The sequence below is a fragment of the Sapajus apella genome, unplaced genomic scaffold, assembly GCF_009761245.1.
Source record: "Sapajus apella isolate SASKATOON/1434 unplaced genomic scaffold, GSC_monkey_1.0 scaffold52, whole genome shotgun sequence".
NCBI lineage: Eukaryota > Metazoa > Chordata > Mammalia > Primates > Cebidae > Sapajus > Sapajus apella.
The window spans coordinates 3,582,819-3,604,362 of record NW_022436992.1 but is presented as its reverse complement, the minus strand read 5'-3'; the positions used below and the strand labels follow the sequence as shown (position 1 = coordinate 3,604,362).

Genomic DNA, 21,544 nt, shown 5'->3' with positions numbered 1-21,544 from the left:
AATGAAATAAGAAAATTGTTTTATGTTTGTCATAACTGTGCATGTGTTTTCTTTTGTGTGTGTAAATTTAGATAATTTTAAATTTATAACATTTACAAGAATTAATATAAGGAAATCACATATAACTTTCACCAGGATTCTCCAAGTATGCATGCTTCTGTTTGATTTGTTCACATTTTACTTCCATTTTTTCTTTTCTTCTTCTTCTCCCTCTCCTTCTCATTCTCTTTCTTATTTATCTTCTTTTAGATATTTTCTCAGTATTTAAAATGTTTGCTTATACACGTATATTTTTGTATGTATGTATGATACGTATTTTTATCTTCTTTTGAAAACAAGAAAATAGAAATTATCTTCCCTTGCCTCTAAATAATTTAATTCTTATATCTCAAAAAGAAGAAAATTATCTTAAATAATTTTAGTTTCCCTGTCAAAATGAAGAAATATAAATATAACACTATTGCCTCATATTCGTATTCAAATTGTTTAAACTGCCGAATAATGCCTTTAATGACTGATGATTTTTTTCCCATCCAGGATTCACACTGCATTTAATTATCATGTGTTTTTAGTCAACTTTCATTCAGAGAAAATCCTGACTCTTTATATTTTTTTTACCTTGTATCAGTGGACAGTTATTTTATTGAATGTCTCTGTTTAAGTCTGTTGGATGTTTACTCATTAGCGATTCTAATACAATGCACAGAAATGGGCACATTGTTTCAGTTCACTCTTCATGTTATACATTCCAATGGCATGAATCCATCATAATAGTATCATACAGAGTATTGTCATTATCCCAGAGATCTTGCATGGTATACGTATTCATCCTTTCCTCCTTTCCAATTCTTGTCAATCATTGATCTTCCTACTGTCTCTATAGTTTTGCTTTTCTAGAATTTCTTTCTTCTACTGGAAATTAAATGATATGCAGCCAGTTCAGGCTGGTTTCTTTCACCTAGTAATAAGCATTTAAGAACACTTTCATGGCTTAATAGGTCATTTCTTTTTTACACTAATTAATATACTATTATCTGGATGTATCACAGTTTATCCATTTACCCAATAAAGGAAATCCTGATTGTCTCTCAGTTTTGACAATTATAAATTAAGGTGCTCTAATCATCAAAAGTGCAGATATTTACATGGGCATAAATTTTTATCTCCTTTTGGTAAATATCAAAGGACACAATTATTGGATTGTAAGGTACCAGTATATTTAGTTTGTAAGAAACAACCAAATTTCTCCCAAAGTGGTTGGACCATGTTGCACTTCCCCCAGCACTGAATGAGAGTTCCTATTGCTGCCCATCCTTACCAGCATTTGGTGTTCTCAGTGTTCTGGATTTTGGCCATTCTAACAGATGTGTAGTAATACATTATTGTTATTTTAATTTTCATTTCTCTAATGTCATATGATGTGGAAATCTTTTCATATGCTTATTTGCCATTGAAATATCTTCTTTGATGAGCTGTTGTTCAAAGATCCTTCTTCATTTTGTAATTGTTCATTTTTTTTATTGTTGAGTTTGGTGTTCTTTGTGTATTTTAAATACAGTCTTTATCAGATGTGTCTTTTGCAATTTTTTTTTCAGCCTGTGGCTTGTCTTCCTGTCCTCTTGACAGTGTCTTCCGTGAAGCAGAAATTTTATATTTTAATTATGTCCACTTACTTTTTTTCAAAGATTGAGTCTTTAGTGTTATATCTAAAAAGTCATCACCAAACCCAAGATTTTCTCCTTCATTATGGTCCAGGAGTTTTATAGGTTTGTGTTTTATGTTTAGGTCTGTGATTCATTTTGTTGTTGTTGTTAATTTTGTGAAAAGTGTAAGATCTGTATCTAGATTCATTTTTGTTACATGTAGATGACAGTTGTTCCAACATCATTTGTTGAAAAAGGCCATCTTTTCTTTATTGTATTGCATTTTCTCCTCTGTCAAAGATTAGCTGACTATATGCTGGTCTATTTTGAAGATTTTTATTCTATTACATTAATCTATGTGATCATTCTTTTATCGATAACATTTTCTTGATTACTGTAGCTGTATAGTAATTTTAAAGTTGGGTAGTATCAGTCTTCCAACTTTGTTTTTCTCCTTAAGTATTGTGTTGGCTATGCCGATCTTCTGCCTCTCCATGCAAACTTTAGAATCAGTTTATTAATATCCATGAAGTAATTTGCTGGTATTTTTACTGGGATTGCATTGATTCTACAGATCAAATTGAAAAGAACTAACCTCTTGACAATCTTGAGTCTTCCTCCATGTGAATATAGAGTATCTCCACTTAGTTTTTCTGATATTTTTCTTCAAAGTTTTGTAGTTTTCCTCATGTAGATTGTGTGCTCATTTTACTAGATATATAGATGATTCTATTAGAAGATGGTGCAGACATATATTTTTGACATTAAAAAGTTATTAAAATGCATCATTATAAAGAAATAGAAAAATATACCCACTTCAAACCATATTTTCTCACTACTGCCTATTTCAATTCTAGTAAAAGCTTTGAAAGATCTATGTATAAAAGCAGATCTAATTTCAAAACCTCAGTGATCTCCAATTTAATTGAAATGATTAAATACATATAAAATACAAATGCAGAAGACTAAATTTTGAGGAAGCAGAGGCAGAGTGATTCTGTGAAACACAGTTTCAGAAAATGTGGGTAATAAATAATATTTATTTTTCATTGCGTTCACCTGTAAAAAATCTGTATTGATATCCATTTTTCCTTGAAATGAAAATGCATGCATTTTTTAAAATTATTTTATGGAATTAAATTATTGTAGAACTAATTTTTTAGTTATTTTTGGAACACAGAGTTCTTCCCTTTATGTTCCCCTTAGAATTAGTTCACCTATGTGGGATGCTCATAAATGCATTAAAAAAAAACTTTAAAGCTATAAAAGTGTAAGCACTGAATAAATATTTTTGAGGACCAGGTATATGCAAAAAGCATAGAGGATACAAATATAATTGAAGAATTGTAATTACTTTATAACCATACTAAATAGAAATCATTGCACCCACAGTTGTTCTTTTCTAGTGTCTTCTGAGTAGACACTTTTTGTCATTTTTCCGTCATTTTTTATCCAGCACAAAGCCTGGCAGAGAGCTCTGCATATGGAAAGTGTCTAAGATGTTCTTGAATTTGTACATAAAATTTCTAACCCCACTGAAAATCTGTAGTTGAAAAGACACAATTTAAAGTAAGTAATGAACATATAAAACATTTAGAAAAATATAACACGTCACATAGTTGTACTCTAAAGTGCCACAGAGTTGCCATCAATGGCAATTGTTTGTCACATCTCAGTGAATTCATTTAAGAGATTATTAATATTGCTCTAGAAATACTTAACAGTATTAGAGTAAACTTCGCTGAGGGGAAAGAAGAAATTTAAATGAACACAGTTTTTTCCTCTCTAAATTCGTAAGGCAAGTGGACCTTCTCCCACCCCTGATGCCCCCTGCCACAACCCATAAAGAACTGAAGAGTACTCCAGCTGAATTTTCTTCCTTTTATAAAAGCTCTCTCTAATCTCAAAGGAGTAGTATTCTGTTGGAATTTTTATATCTTGTTTGGAGCTGGTGCATGCTCTTGTGACAAGCATATAAAAGAAAAACTGATTACTTTCTCCCCCTTTTAATACATGAAATGGATGCTAAGTTTTTTGATATAATGTTTCTGGATCCTTCAATACTTTAAGTATTCCAGAAACCATAGGTTGACTAAAGCATAGAAATTTAAGTGACATGGTATCGTAGGTTTTGAAATACATAGAAATCTAGGAGATAGATTAGATTAGACTTTTGAAGATGGCAACACTGAAAGCCTTCACTCAGGTTTTCTTTTGTCCTTTAGGAGGTGTAACTAGCTACAATGATGCAGAGATTAGTGGTATATGAGGAAAAGCTAATACAGTGGTTCCTACATACTCATGGGCTCTGCATCCCTAGATTCCACTAACCACAGGTTGAAAATATTAAAAAAAAAAAAAAAAAAAAAAAGAAAAAAAGAAAATAGATGGGTGTGCCTCTATTGAACCTGTACAGTCTTTTTCTTCTTGTCATTATTTTCTAAACAACATAGTATAGCAACTATTCACATAGTATTTACATGCTGTTAGGTATAATAGGTAATTTAAAGATGACAAAATATATGGGAAGATATGCGTAGGTTATATGAAAATACTATATCATTTTATATAAGAGACTTGAGTGTTAAGTAAATTTTGATGCCCTCAGGGGTCCTGGAGCCCATCCCCCACAGAAATTGAGGGATACCTGTATTGAAGGTGAAAGTGTGACCAAAGTAAAACTTCAGGCGGACTCTCTGGTTCCCAAACCAGGAGTTGAACCTGAGCCATGGCTGTGAGAAGCAAGAGTCCTACCCACTAGGCCACCAGGAAAGCAGGTTGACTGTGGTCAGAACTTAGGCTCTTGGCCTTCCTAAGCTGAAGAATGGAGAAAAGGGCCTGAGAGGCGCCATGAGTTTTATAGCTGAAATATAACTTGTGGACCCAGAGTGTGGGAAAGTACAGTTTATTAGGCAGAATGCAAGGACACCTCCCATGCTTTCGTGGGAGGCGATCTGGAAAGGATTTCAGCCTAGGTTGGAGTAGTTTTTACCCTTGAGTTATTCCCGCCCCATTCATGTTCTCATCCAATGAGGGGAGTTCTTTCAAACTTCCTCTGGATTGATTGATCTTTGACTCCGTTAGCGGATTGGCTACTTGTTTTATAACTCTGAGTCATAGAGCCCCCACCTCCAAGAGCCAGAGGTGGAAAATCAGAGACAAAGGCCCTACCTGGCCTGCCAGTGGTAGGAAAGTGAAAAAAGGGCGCCTACCTGGCTTGCTAGAAGCAGAAAAATCAGAGACCCAGAGCTGTTACCTAGCCTGCCAGAGGCACAAAAACTGGAGAATACTCGAAACAATGCCCCAAGACAACCCTGGGAAGTCCCTCTAACACAGCCCCTCAAAAGTATACTCTGAGGCACAAATAAAATGGTTTCACCCTCATTCATGTTGTTACCTGGCATCCTGTAGCCACTTTTCGTCTCTCCTTCTCCTCTCCTCTCCCTCTTTCTTTCTCTTTCTCACTTCCCATCTTTCATCTTCCTACCCCCAAACCTAGAGTTAACCGAACTATGAGGTTTACAGCACAATTCTCCAGAATGTCAAGTCCTTCCAAAACTTATGGCCCCAACTGCAAAGAATTAGGGTTACAGGGAAGAGTCCAAAGTTATAAAGAAGAGTTCTACAAGACAACTTTCAAAACCACACACGTTTAATAATTCACTGAAAAGACACATGGAATGCATTGAGAGCTACTATACTCATGGATATTTATAGTGATGGATGTACTTATTAAGGGGAGAGGATACAAACTATTATTATCTAAAGAGAGACACTCATAGGGAAGACTGAGAGTTCCAAATTTGAGATTTTCATTGTCCTCAGGATTTATTACCTCTTGACATTCATATGTGAACATATGCCTGGTGTATTACCAGCCCAGAAGTTCATTGAGTTTTATGGTCCAGTCTTATGGAGACTTTGTTACATAGGCACAACTGATATATTGCCCACATGGCTAAACTCCATGTCTATAAAAGCTAAAACCTTCTGATTCAAATCCCCACCCTAAATCACATGGTTGTTTCTCTGAAAATGGTCAGCCCCCACACTGACTATCATGTGTGGCTGTGCAAATTCTGAGTCTTCTCATTAGCTAAACTATCAGTTGTCAAAGAAACTCATCATGAATAAAAAAGAACCAGGAGAATCATTATTACCTTGAAACTTACAGGAAATAAAATTCATGAACCTTTCCCAGTCTAGTGCATCAGAAACTATGTGAAAGGAGCCCAGAAACTATGTGAAAGGGGCCCAGAAATCTGTTTTTAACAAGCCCTCCAGGTAAGTCTAATTCATGCTCAAGTTTGCAATCCATTATTCTAATACTGAGACCCATAATAATCATGTGACAAGGAAGAAAAAAAGAGTAGAGTTTAAAAGCTTTTCCAGATAAGCAATATCACATTAAAAATAAGTAGTACTTGAATACACAGATTGCTATTCATTTAGTTCTTAAAACTTAAATTAAGTTCTTTATATTTATGTCAAAAAATTTAGATGAGACACCTTATTCATCTTCCTTTCTGCTTTCTTTTGTTTCATTTTTAAAACAGTTACTAATTTAGCGTAGCAGAAATTATCAAAGAAGTGTGCAGAAATATTTTTAATGAAATAAAAGCTATGCTACATTGTCAATGTTGGGTATGTATAGAGCATTTTTTTGCATTTGAAAACAAAGATTATCCTCTCATAAGTGGAGAACGTGTATCATATTCTGAAACATGAAATAACTTTTTTTAATAGCTCAGCTATGAACCATTCAACTTGGTGTCCATGATATGAAGGCCGACAGTTTGTAATGTAGGGTTTAATTAAATTGGGCATTGTTATAATTAAGGGTTTTGAGTTATTAATGCATCACTCTGGCAAACATTTAATTTTTTATCTCTTTAGTGAAATATTAAAAGAGGATATTAGGACAGTTAAATACAATTTGCTGCAGCAATGGTTTGAATTTTTAGATGTAATACAATACACTGCAGTAATTGTTTTCATCTTAAATAAAAAAGAGAACTTTTGGAAGCTCAAGAATATGACTATAGTCTGAAATAAGAGAACAATTCCATTTTTAAAAATCTTATATCAGGTATAATAAAACTAACTTGGAGAAGGAATTACTCTAAATGTTCAGTGTTGAAAATCTGTCTATGCTTACCCCAGACCACTCCAGCATTTTGGGCTCTCAAAATGGCATCTGAAGTTTAGGTTATTTTAGTATCACATACTATTTTAGAAAATATTTTGGATATTTCATTTGAATCTACACAAGGCAAAGGGGCAGATACATCTTTAACTTGTTTATTACCAGTTTTCTCTAACAGTTGATATTAATTAAAAGTATCATTTCTATTTATCCACCATAGGCTCTCAATAATTCTCCTAAGTAGGGAATCTTAGTCAACGTTTCAATGCAGACTCAGTGATAGTGTTCTTTCACTGTTAGTTACTATCTGAACTCTGAGGTATAGAATCATAAAGTCCAGCATTTCATTTCAGAGTTCACCCTGCCAAAAAACAAAACCAAACTTAAACAAAATTGATTCGAATTATTTGATAGCATGTTGCAAATTATGAGGAGTCCTCTGGTTAAAAAATATAGGAAATTTTATTTATTTCAACATTTGTAGAACTTAATTTAGCACAAGGTCTCCTTTTCACTCTGCTTATAATACAGTTCCAGAGAACACACATTGGAAAATGCTGTTGTAATGAAAAGAGGGGTGGTTTAGGCCTTAAGAGACTCCAAATCAACCCTGCTGTCATTATTTGCTAACTGTATTAGCTTAGAAAAATTAATTAAATGCTTGAAGTTTCAGTTTCTCATCTCTGAAATAAGATTGGTAACTCTACTTACAGCCTTTTTGTGAGGATTAAATGAATATATAGGCTTAGAATCTTGATAAACTTTAAAGTGCAATTGAAAAATTCCTTTTAATTTCTTTGGCTTGTCAACCTAAAATAATCTAAAAGGTCAATATCTAGTTTAAAGATAGTTTATTCAAGCACAAAATGTAAGGATGGGCTGCTCAGGAAGCTAAGATTCCAAAGAATGGAAGTCAGTGTTCTGAACTGTTGAAGTTCGGCTTCAATTATAAAGACAAAGTTTAGGGAAGTTTAAAAGATGTTCAATAGCTTTCTATTGAATGCTTACTGCTTAGTTACAATAATTTGATTAATTGAATTGGTCCTTTTTAAATTAAATTTTATTTTTTTTCCCCCCAGACAGAATCTTGCTCTGTCATTCAGGCTGGAGTGTAGTGGTGTGATTCTGGCTCACTGCAGCCTCAACTTCCCGGGCTCAAGTGATTCTCACACCTCAGCTTCCAGAGCAGCCGGGACTACAGGTGTGTGCTACCAAGCCTGGCAAACTTTTTAAAAGAATTGTAGAGACAGCATGTCCCTATGCTGCCCAGGCTGGTCGCAAACTCCTGTACTCAAGCAATCATCTACCTTAGCCTCCCAAAATACTGGGATTACAGGCGTAAGCCCTGCACCCAGCCAAGGTGGTCTTTTTTTTTTTTTTGGAATGTTATTCTTAACATTCCACACTGAAGATATAACCTTCACAGGGTCTTCAATGCCATTTGGTCTGAGTTATGTAGAGGATAATGAAGGAGGCAGTTAATTTATAACAAAGATCAATGATTAAAATGAAGGGGCGATCTGGTCTCTGGTCTGTCCCAGTCGTTTATAGAACAAGAATCGAGGAAAGGTTAACCATTATACGTTAACCTTTGTTAGCTAAGATTATACTAAGAAGCACAATTGCAAACATGCTATGTAACTCAGTCTCCAGGGCTTAAGTTCTCCCTTGCTATAATAAATGTAAAGGGTCCTACAAGTTTCTTTTCTTTTACATATTCTCCTTTTCTTAAAATCTTTCAAAGAAAAAGAATCATGTATTTAGGGAAAAATCTAACATTTCTAGGAAGTCCTGCCCCAATGAAGGTTTAGGGGTGGACACATCTCAATGATGAATTTTAAGAACAACACAACCAAATTGAGATGGCATCAATGGGTGGAACAAATGAGGCCTCAGTCAAGTCACTCATGTATACAGTCTCTATTACTTGTTTAATTATCTCTAGTCCTCAAACATATCATCAGTTTATTTTTCTCAGGAGAAATAATTTTTAAAAAGAGTTGTAGTCGAAATATAATGTATATAAGGATTATAATAAAGAGAATTTATGTGCCAAAATGAAAAAAACTATTCCATGGAAGAAGTAACTAACACCATTATAAAGAAAATTAAAACCTACTCATTCTTTAGAGATCTGTTATAGCCAGGAAATAATTCAGGATTTAATCTAAATTGTGGGAAAGTAATAAAAACTCAAAAATAATGGATAGGGCTAGAATTTAAAACATGTATCTCACAGTGTCCTTCTGAAACAAAATATTTTCCTGTTCAAATTTTTTGCCAAATATAAAGTTTAGTAAGACCAATTTACTTGCAAAGCAAGTTTTGGTGTTTAACTTGGCATGAGTATTTGCATAAGGTGCAACAGAAGTAGTGAATGGCCATATAGGCCTTTTAAAATTGGCTTTGCTGGAACATTTTTCATAAGGCATCCCTTATTAGATTTTTAAAAGGCTTTCTAGATCTGGAAGCAAAGACAATGATTCACAATGAGACTGTGCCCATACAAATTGGGTGAAATGCTCTTATTTTGCTGTCTCAAAATACCTTGAAGTTCCTGGGCCTGTTAGAAGGTGGCATTCTTTACTCACGACAAGATAGGAACTTTTGAGATAACTGCATAGACAAGGTACCAGGCCAGTCTTTCCAAAGGGCTTTTCCTCAGCTCTATAAGGTCAACTGTAATTCCTCAAAGTAGTGTAGTCAGATCTTAAAATACATCATTCCAGTCAAAGCTTTCGTAAAACAAACCCCAACAAAAACAAAACAAAAACAAAAAAGTGTCTTCAATTTTGTCCTGTTACAAATAAAAACATATTTTACTGAATTATACAAGTAACTATGTTTCCATAAATCAAGAATACTCACAAATCATCCCTAAATTATGGAGATGTCAGCTGAAAAAAAAGTTTTAATTTTCCTCACAAATATATGCTTTACCTAATTTCTGTGAGCTATAGCTCAAAAGAAGACAGGTTTTCTTGACTATGGAAAACCTAATGTAAAAAGAATCAGCATTCTTTTAAAAAAAGTCATAAAAATTATTTTAGTCCTCTATTAGTTCAATTCCATGTTATTAATTCTTGTTCTGTTTGATGTTGATTTACAAATGCTTATGAAGGTATCAGCTATTTAATTAAATCACAAATCTTTTAAATAGTCCAATGGGATTATCTTCAAAGTTATCAATAACCTGTATTTAAGAGTACTTGTCAATGTCTTTTTAAATAAATTGCTATCTCAAAAAGATGAAATTTTGACTGTGGCCAGTTGCAAACCACTTTTTGAGAAAAATTAAAGTAAATCAATATTTGGAGGTGACAAAAGACTTAAAATAGCCATGGCTAAAGATGCAATCGACAAAAAAATTTGGTTATTTATGTGGCATATAACAATTTAACACAGTAATCATAATTATGACTGATAATATATATCAAAACATATGAGAATTTAGGAATATCACACAATTTTGGAGCACATATTAATATCACATTTATATAAATTTAACTCAACAAGTTAACATTATTTTTTATTTGATCATGCTTTCTGTATGATTTTAACATAACAAATAAGCCTAATGTGTCTGTCTTGGACTTCCAGGGGTTCCCATTTGTTATGTTTCACAGATAGTTTGGATTGAAAAAACTTAACTTTAGATTTTGAAATTTGATTTGGGGAAGTATATAAAATATTAAAAGTGTAAAATGTTTAATATCAAAATAGAACCACAGACCAGTTCATTTAGCCAAAGTGATATTTCAAAGATTTTTAAAAAGAAAGCTTTTGTATTCTTTTAGAGAGGAGACTGTTTCCCAAAAATCAAAAGATCCAATGAAATAATATGAGCCAAACATAATCTATTTCGCCCACCATCATTTTTGTCAGCTTACTGACAAAAACCCTCAAATATTTTACTATTGCTTATTAATAGTAAATGAAATTCTTGTTCAAAGGAGAAATCTGAATTTCATTTTATATTAGTGTGTTATCAGTCTAAAGCTAATTTTGGTAAAACCTTACAAATGAATGTAGCTACTTGCAATGAGCTTTGACCACATAAGACTTCCAGATATCTTTTATAACCTCTTACAAAACTTTTGTATTTTTTTTTTAACGTATTGGATCAATTTAGGCCGTCCGTCTCTCTCTCTCTCTCTCTCTCTTCCTCCCTCCCTTCTCTTTTTTTCTTTATTTCTCCCTTTCTTCCTTTCTTCCCTTTCTTTCCTCTCTTTCCTTTCTTTTTTTCTTTCTTTCTCTTTGATCTCACTGTGTTGTCTGAGCTGGTGTCAAACTCCTGGGATATGCCTGCCTCCACCTCTCAAAGTGCTTGGATTACTGGTGTGCATCACCATGCTAAGCCTAGATTCATTTAGTTATACATGTATAATTTTTTCTTCATTTTGAAACATATTTAAAATAACCTATAAAGTAGATAAATTTATGTTGTCTCTAATAAAAACATATTTTATTCTCTTTTTTTTTAAACTAGAAAAAAAATCTGTTAGCTGCAGCAAATCCGATAGGCTTGCAGCAAACTTGGTACTTGCCTCCTGGAAGGAAATAATTTGGCTGAGGGGCATATGACAGAGGAAGAGACCAAAGCAAGTCTTAGATCAGGAATGAAAGAATGCAAGGTATACCTGGAGGAGGGACAAGCAGGCAACTTGAGAGATCCAAGTGCCTCATCCATACTTTGACATGGGATACTTATACATTGGCATGCTTGAGAGGTTTGCGTTTCTCCTCCCTTGATGTTTCCTTGAGGTAAGCTGTCTACAAGCACAGAAATCTGCCAGAACATGGGAGGGGTCATATGTACTGTATTTACTGAAGTTTTGTTCATGTTCATTTGAGGCATTTTTCCATACCAGTAGAGTATTATTAGAGGAAGGTCATACATATATCGATTAAATTCCACCATTTCTCCTCTTTGTATGCATGGTTGAGCCTGCTCACCTAACTCCTGAAATTTTATTAGAAATCTGCTGATCACCAGGTTCAGATGTGTTCTCTCTTTCTTTCTTTCCTTCGTTCCTTCCTTCCTTCTTTCTTTTTTCTCTCTTTTTTTTTTTTTTTTTTTAGAGTTTCACTCTTGTTGCCCAGGCTGGAGTGCAATGGTGCAATCTTGGCTCACCGCAACCTCCACCTTTTGGGTTCAAGTGATTCTCTTGCCTCAGCCTCCCAAGTAGCTGGAAATACATGCATGCGCCACCAGGCTCGGCTAACTTTTTGTATTTTTAGTAGAGATGGGGTTTCTCCATGTTGGTCAGGCTGGTCTTGAACTCCTGACCTCAGGTGATCCACCTGCCTCAGCCTCCCAAAGTGCTGGGATTATAAGTATGACCAACTGTGCCTGGCCCAGAAGTTTCCTATCTATTGGGAGACTGATATTAGCTGATATTAGCTACAACCAATTATTATTTTAGAGAGACACTTTAACAACCACCTGACCATCACCTGATGGTTACCTGACATTCCGGGAGAGGGAGGCACTCTCTTGACGGATTCATGCCTCTCTAGCTACCTAACATTTCCCCCTTCAAGAGTCTGTGATCCAATACTTGGGGAAAACAGACAGATGTCAGTCTTCTGTAACTGCTTCCTGCTGACAGTAGGACAGTGGTGGTTGTTCCATGGGTCTTGGCTTTTTGCTAGCTGTCAGGGCAGTGTGGCTCTGTGGGTTGGTGAAATCAGTATTCAGCCAGGTTCAAGGGAGATGGGCAGAATTTTGCCTCAATTGTGTCCCACTAATGGGCATTCTGGAGGTCCTCTGTAGAAGGGTGGCTCTTAAATATTGATGGGCCAGTGTCCCACACTGAGTATTATCTCGAGCTTTGTGGCCTAAAAATGAGAAGAACAAATCACATTATTAGATTTAGAAAACATGGACAAAAAAAAAAAAAAAAAAAGGAGCAAAAATAGGAAAATAAAAAGTAGGCCTAAAAAGGGAAGAAACCAGGAGAACCATTTCCAGGTCCGTTCCGAAATTCACCAACACTAAGAGCCTTTTTCCCATAAATGAGAGGCTTCATTGGAGTTGTTTGATGTTGTTGTGTACATCTGCTGATGGATTTACATAAAAGCAACCTTTTTCATCTACGGCTAAATAAATTCTTTCATGTGCTTCAATTAATATACCTAGTTCTCAACAATTTTGGAAGGCTGTGTTTGCTAAGAGCCACTTTTTTCATTCATGGTCATTAAATTTTTAGCCATTGTGTCAATGTTGTTGGCTGCTTTCTTTGAGAGTTGACTACAGGGCAAGGAGGTTTTTGTGATTCCTGCATTTCTAGGTCCTGCACTAGCTATAATGTCAAATCCCATGAGAAGGAGAATTAACTAAAAAACCCTTCTTTCCCTGGGCAAAATGGAATGCCTGTAGATTGGTACTGAAAGAGAGAGATTGCCAAGGGCTATGAAAATATCCAGGAATACATAGCCTGTGGCATAAGTTTCAATACAGTTAGCAGGGAGGCATTTGTGAGCTAACTGGCCACAAATATAGGAGGTTCCTTGCAATTTAAGACAAGTGAAAATGTCAAAACAAAAGTCTGACTTTTTCCAGGATAGCTAAGGGATACGGCTGATTCCTTATGTCCCCAGTCCTTACCTAGAATTTAATGACTTTAAAGCAAGCAAGTTGTACAGTTATTAAAAGTCACAGTAGCAGTTTATGACCTTAAAGCATTCAGCACCCCAATACCCTTTAAAATTATACTGTAGTACAATTACTTACATAAATTCCACTTTATGTATCTTCTTATGACTTACACAGATAATTATGACATGTTTGGAACTTTTGACTTGGCCTAAACATTCCTCTTTTTAAACAACCATTCATTTTACTTTAGGACAAGAATTTACCATACAAGATCCCTTTTTGTACAAAAATCTCTTTTCTTTATTATCTTCCTTACCAAAAATACTTATTTACTTCTATAATCTTTTAATTAGACAAAAGTCCTTTTTCTTCTTTTAGGAAGTTATAATTTTACTACACATTGCTGTGTGAGTCCGGTAAAGGGGGAACAGAGATTATTTATACACTGTACAAGTTATCCCCAATCAAAACATTGCTCAGATCGATTTTTTGCTAGGACTTGTCAAGGTAAGTGTGGGCTGTTTGTAAACCCCTGAGGTTGGACTGTCCAGGATGTGGTTATTGGTTAAAGATTTAGGTATCAATAACAGATGAATTTAGAGGTTGGAGAAATACTAAGCAGGCACCCATTTTGGAAAGTATATTTTTGCCTCAATGGAGTATGATTCCTTTTTTTTTTTTTTTTTTTTTTTTTGAGGCATGGGGGTGCCAGTTGCCCTCATTATCAAAAAGATTTGGAGGACAGTGGCTCAGAGAAAATTAGCACAGAGTGGACAGCTCTTGAACCCAAAAGATAAACTTATAATTTGACTTCCTACCTGTAGAGTTTGGCTTTGTTCTGTTGCTAATGATGTCTGATTTGGATGGCAGCTGGAGGAGACAGCCCCTACAGCTCAAGGCCATCAGGAGTTGGGATTCTGTCCCAGGCCCCTTTGGCCCTCAGGGAAGTCCTATTTCCAGCGGGGCAAGTCCTACAGGTCTTTTTCCCATTTATCCCATTAAGGAAGTTTGCCTTCCAGTGGCCTGGCTTCTCACACTGATGGCAGTTACCTGGGAGGGTATTTGAGGACAACCTGAAGGAGGCTTCATGGCTGGTAAACCAGTCAGTCGTTGAGTCTGCCGCTTATCCATGTTTCTTCTGCTTCATAGCCCTGCCCTCTTTATTCTGCTCTGTCATAAAACACTGAGCAGGCTAATTTGAGGATTTTCTGTACAGGGGCACTGACTGGGTTCTAAGGCTGAGTTTTGTAATTTTCTCCATTTGTATTTAGGCCACACAGTATTACAAAGGAAATCTAGTTGTTTGTTTCAAGGTTTGGGGGAATCAACCTTCTCCCAGTTTTTAAGGATACATCTGAGGGACATGTCCTGTGGTATGGAGATGCTATTAACAATCTGCAAAGAGAAAGCAGAGGAGAAAAAAAAGAGGCATCTCCTCTTATGTTCCCATTACCCTTTCTTGAACAGGGCATCCTCCATTCATCCTTAGGGTTCCAGAATGAACTGTTGTCACCAGATATGCTTAAATTCTGTCCCATTTCATCACAGTTGTTCACTTGAGAACAGAGGAAATACCAGAATAAATAGGGCCCCCCTATCTAATCTTGGGGTTCTGCAATGAGCTTGTCTTACCCAGTACCCCTAACTTTGCTTTCAATTCTGTTCTAATGATAATCTGTTCTGTGCCTATAGTCTGGGATCAATCTTCATCTCTGTTCTATGGGTACTTTTGTTTCTTCTGCCTGTGATCTTGGGCCAGCCCATATCCTTGTCTCTGTGACCTTAAAGTGACTCTTCTTTAGAGCATCCTAGCAACAAAATAATTATCTTTTTGTTTAGATTCCCATAAACCCATTTTATTTAAGTAAATGAGAAACGTGTTTTTCAGCTAAGTGCCACAAAAGGGCAGGACTTTCCTCCTTTTGAATATGACCTAGAAGGTTTAGATATGTATAGAGAAAGCATGAAAGTGATTAGAGGAATGGAGGAACATTTGTATTTGGGGGTTTCTTGCCCTCCTGGGGTAACATGCAGAACAAATGTTTAGTTGGACAGGATAATCACTTTGCTACAGGAGACAGTGGGAGGAAGCAAGAGGGATACTCATAGAAAACCTCCATATGCTCACAAAAGCAGCAGCCTTTGGATTCCAGAGGGCATTGTTTATTTGCTCTCTTGACATAAATGAGGAATCTATAGAGGACTTGGGGCTTGGAATAAGGATTTTCAAATGGCAAACAAAGAATTTTACCGTCTCCAAAAATGGTGCTGAATCAAAAACAGAAGTAGATGAGGTCCTTAAAGGTCCACAGAGTGACCTTTAAGGTGGACAAACTGCTTCAAAACCCACCAAAAACCTTAGTCCTGGAACATAATGGACAAAAAGCATGTGGTAAGTCATAAGAAGCTGAAAGAGCCAGGTTCCAAGTAGTGTCTGTCCTGGCAGTGAGCCAACAGACAAGTGAAGGGTTGGAGGTCATGTGAGATAATAAGGTAAAAGTAGAAGAAATATCAGGCGACATCTGCAAGAGAGCTTGTCTCTCGGCTGCCAGGCAAACAGCAAGAGCCATGGGCACACAAATAACAAACAGGGAGTGTGTATTTAAGACAAAGAAGGAAGTCATGTGGCACACAAAGTAAAAACAGGAAAGGCACACTTGGTCCCAAGGTGGATCTGATGGGTATGCAAGTCCATTTCAGAAAACATATAAAGAAAACAAAAGAATAGGTGGTAAGTGTTTTTGGGAAAGAGTTAATTTTAGTTGAAAAAGCAGAAGAAACCCCAGACATTTCATGGCCTTAGGATTTAGCTCTATGACACTTGTGAGCCTCCCATCCAAGAGGGCCATTAGCATCTCAGGATCTTCTCAGTCTAGACTCCAAGGTTCATCTCACTCCCACAACACACCCATCCTGGTGAGCTGAGAGATCAGCTGGCCAGAGAAAAGCCACTGTGGCAGAGATGAATCATTCTGGGAGTTGGTCAGTAAGCAGGAAAGCAAAGGGAGAGAGAGAGGAGAAAAAAAAAAAAAAAACACGTACAGGGGTTGTACACTTTCAGCTGAAACAGGCAAGGCATAGAGGTTTCTTACCACTAGGGAATGTATCCATGTTTCAGCACCAAAGTATTTTAGCAGCGGCAAATCCAATGAGTCTGCAGCAAACTTGATTCTTGCATCCTTAGAGAAATGAACTCATCTGAGGGGTGTTAAGGCAGAGCGAGAGACCCAGGCAAGTTTTAGAACAGGTGTAAAAGTTTATTAAAAAGCTTTAGGATAGGAATGAAAGAAAATAAAGTATACCTGGAAGAAGGGCAACCAGGCAACTTGAAAGATCCAAGTGTCACTTCTGACCCCTGACTTGGGGTTTTTAGATAGTGGCATGGTTCCAAAGTTTGTGTTTCTCCTCCTTTGATGTTTCCTTAGGGGTTGGCCATGTATAGTGGCCTGCCAACACTTGGGAGGGGCGACATACACAGTGTGTTTACTGAAGTTGTATTCATGCTCATTTGAGATGTTTTTCCCTTACTAGTCAAGTATTCCTAGGGGAAGGTCATATACCACTTAAACTCTACCATATTGCTTCTTAGTGTGCATGCTTAAGACAACTTGCCCAAATCCTGAGATCTTATCAGGAAGCTGCTGATCACCAACCTCAGGTATTTTCCATCTATTGGAAGACTGCTTTTTCCTGGGACTGGCTGGAAGCAATTATTCAATTAGAGACAAAGTTTAACAACCATCACCCTGGTCACTTGACATTCCTATGGGTGATGGGAGAGGCACTCTCCTGCCTTGCCCAGGTCTGTCTGGCTACCTACTGTAACAATCCTACTTTTCTCATACAATTAATATATAGAATTATTTTTCTTATATTTATAATCTCAATTACATATATTAATTTTAATGTTAATTCTTAGTAATACTAATTTTCAGTGAAAAACTTAGGAAGTAAATAATTTTGAACTATTGTATACCAGAGTAGATAAAAAACATTACATAATTTTTAGAGAGGTATTCTCATTTTTTTATTAACTAAATATATTTAGCTTTCCTGTACCATAAAAATATTATGCCAAAATATATAAACTTAAACTTTTATTTAATAATTAATGTTTCAGTATTTTAACTTACTTAGAAATGACTCAGACAGTTTATGACTATATATTAGTTAATTTACCATAATATAACTTTAAGATTTTAAATTACTGAAAAGAATTTGGAAGTATAAAAAGTTCACTTATGACCATTTATCACATTAACATTCGCTTAATTTATTCTTAACAATTATGCTTGAATAGTTCATTAAACAAAGCTAGCCATCATCTCAAGTTAATTTTTCTCTTCATAATTTTTATATTACCGTGTGTTAGGCAAGTATCATAAGAGCAAAATCTATAAAGTTAAATACATGTACTTTTTTTATAACTTAGAAGACATAATTGTTTTTATGAAACCAACAATATTCAACTAATCTTATTTATGAAAGATGTAGCCAAGTCATGTGAACTAAAAGACATTGGAGTTATTTTCTCTTTCTTTGTTTTGATAAAATAACTTAAGTGCTTACTTTTCTTTAAGACAATTAATTAGAAATCTTTCATATATTTTGATAGTGAAATATCACGTGAGTGACATATATAAACATGTAGACAGAGACACTCAGAAACAAATTTTATAGCTTCATAAATCCTTCCTCTGCCAGATTTCAAATGGCTTATCTTATCCTTTTACACTATCAAGGCTTAGAAAAAATAAGACTGCCAAGAAAAATATCTTAAAGGTAAGGCTAGCCATGTAAGCTTAAAACCAATGTCTTCTCCATTATGGAGAGGGAGAGAGAGGTCTTTTTGTGTGTGTGAGACAGAGTTTGACTCCATCTCCTAGGCTGAAACGCTGTGGCATTCCATGGATTACTACAGTCTCAACCTCCCAGGCTGTTTGTGTACTTTGCGCACTTTTTATTGGGGTTGTTTGTTTTTCTCTGGTAAATTTGTTTAAGTTCCTTATAGATGCTGAATATTAGACCTTCGTCAGATGCAAATATTTTCTTCCATTCTGTAGGTTGTCTACTTACTCTGTAGTTAGTTTCTTTGCTGTGCAGAATCTCTTAAATTTAATTAGATTCCATTTGTTATTTTTTTGCTCTTGTTGCAATTGCTTTTGACATCTTTGTCAGGAAATCTTTGCCTGTGTTAGGGTCACAGCAAAGCAATTCCATAGACCCTCCCCGTTCTCCCCTGCTAAGCCAAGCTCACAGCAAAAACAGCCTCATGCCTTGCAAACAGGGCACCTGGGTTCCAGGATGTGGTCACACCCAGCTCTCAAACCCAGGATGGTGATCTAAGTAAGTAGGATGTTAGCACTTAAGAACCAAGAGGTGGTTTTTCTTAGAATAGCACCAACCTACCTGCAAACCTGCTAAATATCCCCCATAGTCTGTAAGCCAAGCTGCTGTCTTCACTGCCTAAGGTGAGGCAGCCAGCCTGGCAGGTTGAAAGAAACTTGCTAAACCTGACCCTGTGTCTGTCACTCCATCCTTTTCCTCAATCTTACAGCCTGCTCCTATGTCCAGGATGGTATCACCTAGGTTGTCTTCCAGCTATTATATAGTTTGAGTTTAATATTTAAGTCTTTAATCCACTTTGAGTTGATTTTTGTTTATAGTGTAAGGAAGGGGTCTAGTTTAAATCTTCTGCATATGGATAGCCAGTTATCCCAACATGATTTATTGCATAGGGAGTCTTTTCCCCCTTGCTAGTTTTTGTCAGCTTTGTTGAAGATTAGATGGTCATAGGTGTCATCCTTATTTCTACACCAAGCACATTTAACACAAAGAAGCCTCCTTCAAATAATTTGATAATCAACCTGCTGAAGGTCAAGGAAAAGGAAGGTTCCTAAAAGCCACAAAAGAAAAGAAACAAATAGCATACAATGGAACTCCAATATATTTGGCAGTAAACTTTTAAGTGGAAACATTACAGGCCAGGAAAGAGTGGCATGACATATTTAAAAAGCTGAAGAAATAAAACTTTTAGCTAGAATAATATACCTGGCAAAAATATATGTCAGTCATGAAGTATTAATAAAGACCTCCTTAGACAAACAAAAACCAAGGAGTTTCATTAGCACTAGACCTGTCCTACAAGAAATGCTAAAGGAGTTTTTTAGTCTGAAAGAAACGAATATTAATGAGCTAGAAGAAAACATTTGATGGTTAAAAAAATGTTATAACACTGTAATTGTTGTATGTGAACTACTTTTAAATAGAAATACTAAATGATAATCTAATTAAAAAACTGTGCTAACTTTTCGAGACATAGTACAATAAGACATTAAAAAAAAGAAAAGAAAAAAACAGCAGACCAGGCACGTTGGCTCATGCCTGTAATCCCAGCACTTTGGGAGGCCGAAGTAGGCGGATCACCAGGTCAGGAGTTCAAGACCATCCTGGCCAACATGATGAAACCCTTTCTCTACTAAAAATACAAAAATTAGTTGGGTGTGGTGGTGTGTGCCTATAATCCCAGCTACTTATGAGGCTGAGACAGGAGAATTGCTTGAACCTTGGAGGTGGAAGTTTCAGTGAGCCAAGATCATGCCACTGCACTCCAGCCCGGGCAACAGGGTGAGACTCCATCTCAAAACAACAACAACAACAACAACAACAACAACAACAACAACAAAAAGAATGTGGGGACAAAATTTTTACCAGTTTTTTAAATGTAATCAGTGTTAATTTGTCATCATTTTAATATAATTGGTTATTAAACAGTATTTTAAAGCCTCATGGTAAGCTCATGGTAAACATACAATAGATATACAAAAAATAAAATGCAAGAAATTAAATCATACCACCAGAGAAAATCACCTTCACTAAAATAAGACAGGAAAGAAACAAGGAAGAGAAGACCACAAAACAATTAGAAAACAAATAACAAAGTGGCAGAAATAAGCCCTTACTTATTAATAACATTGAATGTAAATGAATTAAACTCTCCAATCAAAAGACATAGAGTGGATGAATGGAAAAAACAAACAAACAAACACAAAACAAAAATAAGCAAGAACTAAAAAGACCCAATTATCTGTTGCCTACAAGAAACACTTCACTTTTAATGGTATACATGGACTGAAAATAAAGAGATAGAAATGGATATTACATGCCAATGGAAACAAACAACAAAAAGCAGGAGTAGCTGTTCTTGTATCAGGAAATATAGATTTCAAGACAAAAGTTGTAAGAGAAAACTAAGAAAGTTATTATATAATAATAAAAAGGTCAATTCAGCAAGAAGATTAAATGATTGTAAATATAAATGTATTCAGCACTGAAGCACCCAGAATATACAGCAAATATTATTAGAGTTAAAGATACTTTAATAAAATAACAGCTGGAGACTTCAACACCCCACTTTCCACATTGGACAATCTCCCAAAGAAAATCAAGAGAGAAAAATTGGACTTGAACTGTACTATAGAATAAATTGATCTAATACCTATTTACAGAACATTACTTCCTATGGCTGCAGAATATATATTCTTCTCAACACATAAATCATTCTCAAAGACAGACCATATGGTTGGTCAAAAGTGAAACTTAAAACATTAAAAAAAACATTGAAATTATAGCAAGCATCTTCTCTGACCACAGTGCAGTGAAATTAGTAACAAAAAACAAAAGGAATGTTGGAAACTATACAAATATATGGAAATTAAATAATATGCTCCTGAATGACCAGTAAGTCAATGAATAAATTAAGAAATATGAAAATTTTCTCAAAATAAATGATAATAAAAGAGTGACATAAAGAACTTATGTGATACAGCAAAAGCAGTAGTAAGAAGAAAGTTTTAACTATAAGTGCCTCCATTAAAAAAAAATCTTAATCAAATTATGGACCTTAAAGAACTAGAAAAGAGATATTAAACTCCAAATTAGGAGAAAAGGAATAATAAAGATCAGAGTAATAATACACGAAATTGAAATAAAAATACTCAAGATTAGTGAAACAACAAGTTGGTCTTTTGAAAAGTTAAATAAAATTGACAAATCCTTAGCCAGACTAATGAAGAAAATAATAGAGAAGATAAAAATAGTTAAAATCAGAGATGAAAAATGAGACATTACAACTTGCACTGCAGAAATTTAAAG

The 21,544-nt window shown here is 35.4% G+C and overlaps 1 long non-coding RNA gene across 1 annotated transcript in view; it reads left to right on the top strand.

Annotated features, from left to right (window-relative positions):
• Positions 1-21,544, top strand: part of LOC116526836 — a 502,163-nt gene that overhangs the window by 420,367 nt on the left and 60,252 nt on the right. The window contains exon 3 of the long non-coding RNA XR_004258294.1: positions 7,869-7,990. This is a non-coding gene — a long non-coding RNA (uncharacterized LOC116526836). The remainder of the gene's footprint in view (positions 1-7,868; positions 7,991-21,544) is intronic.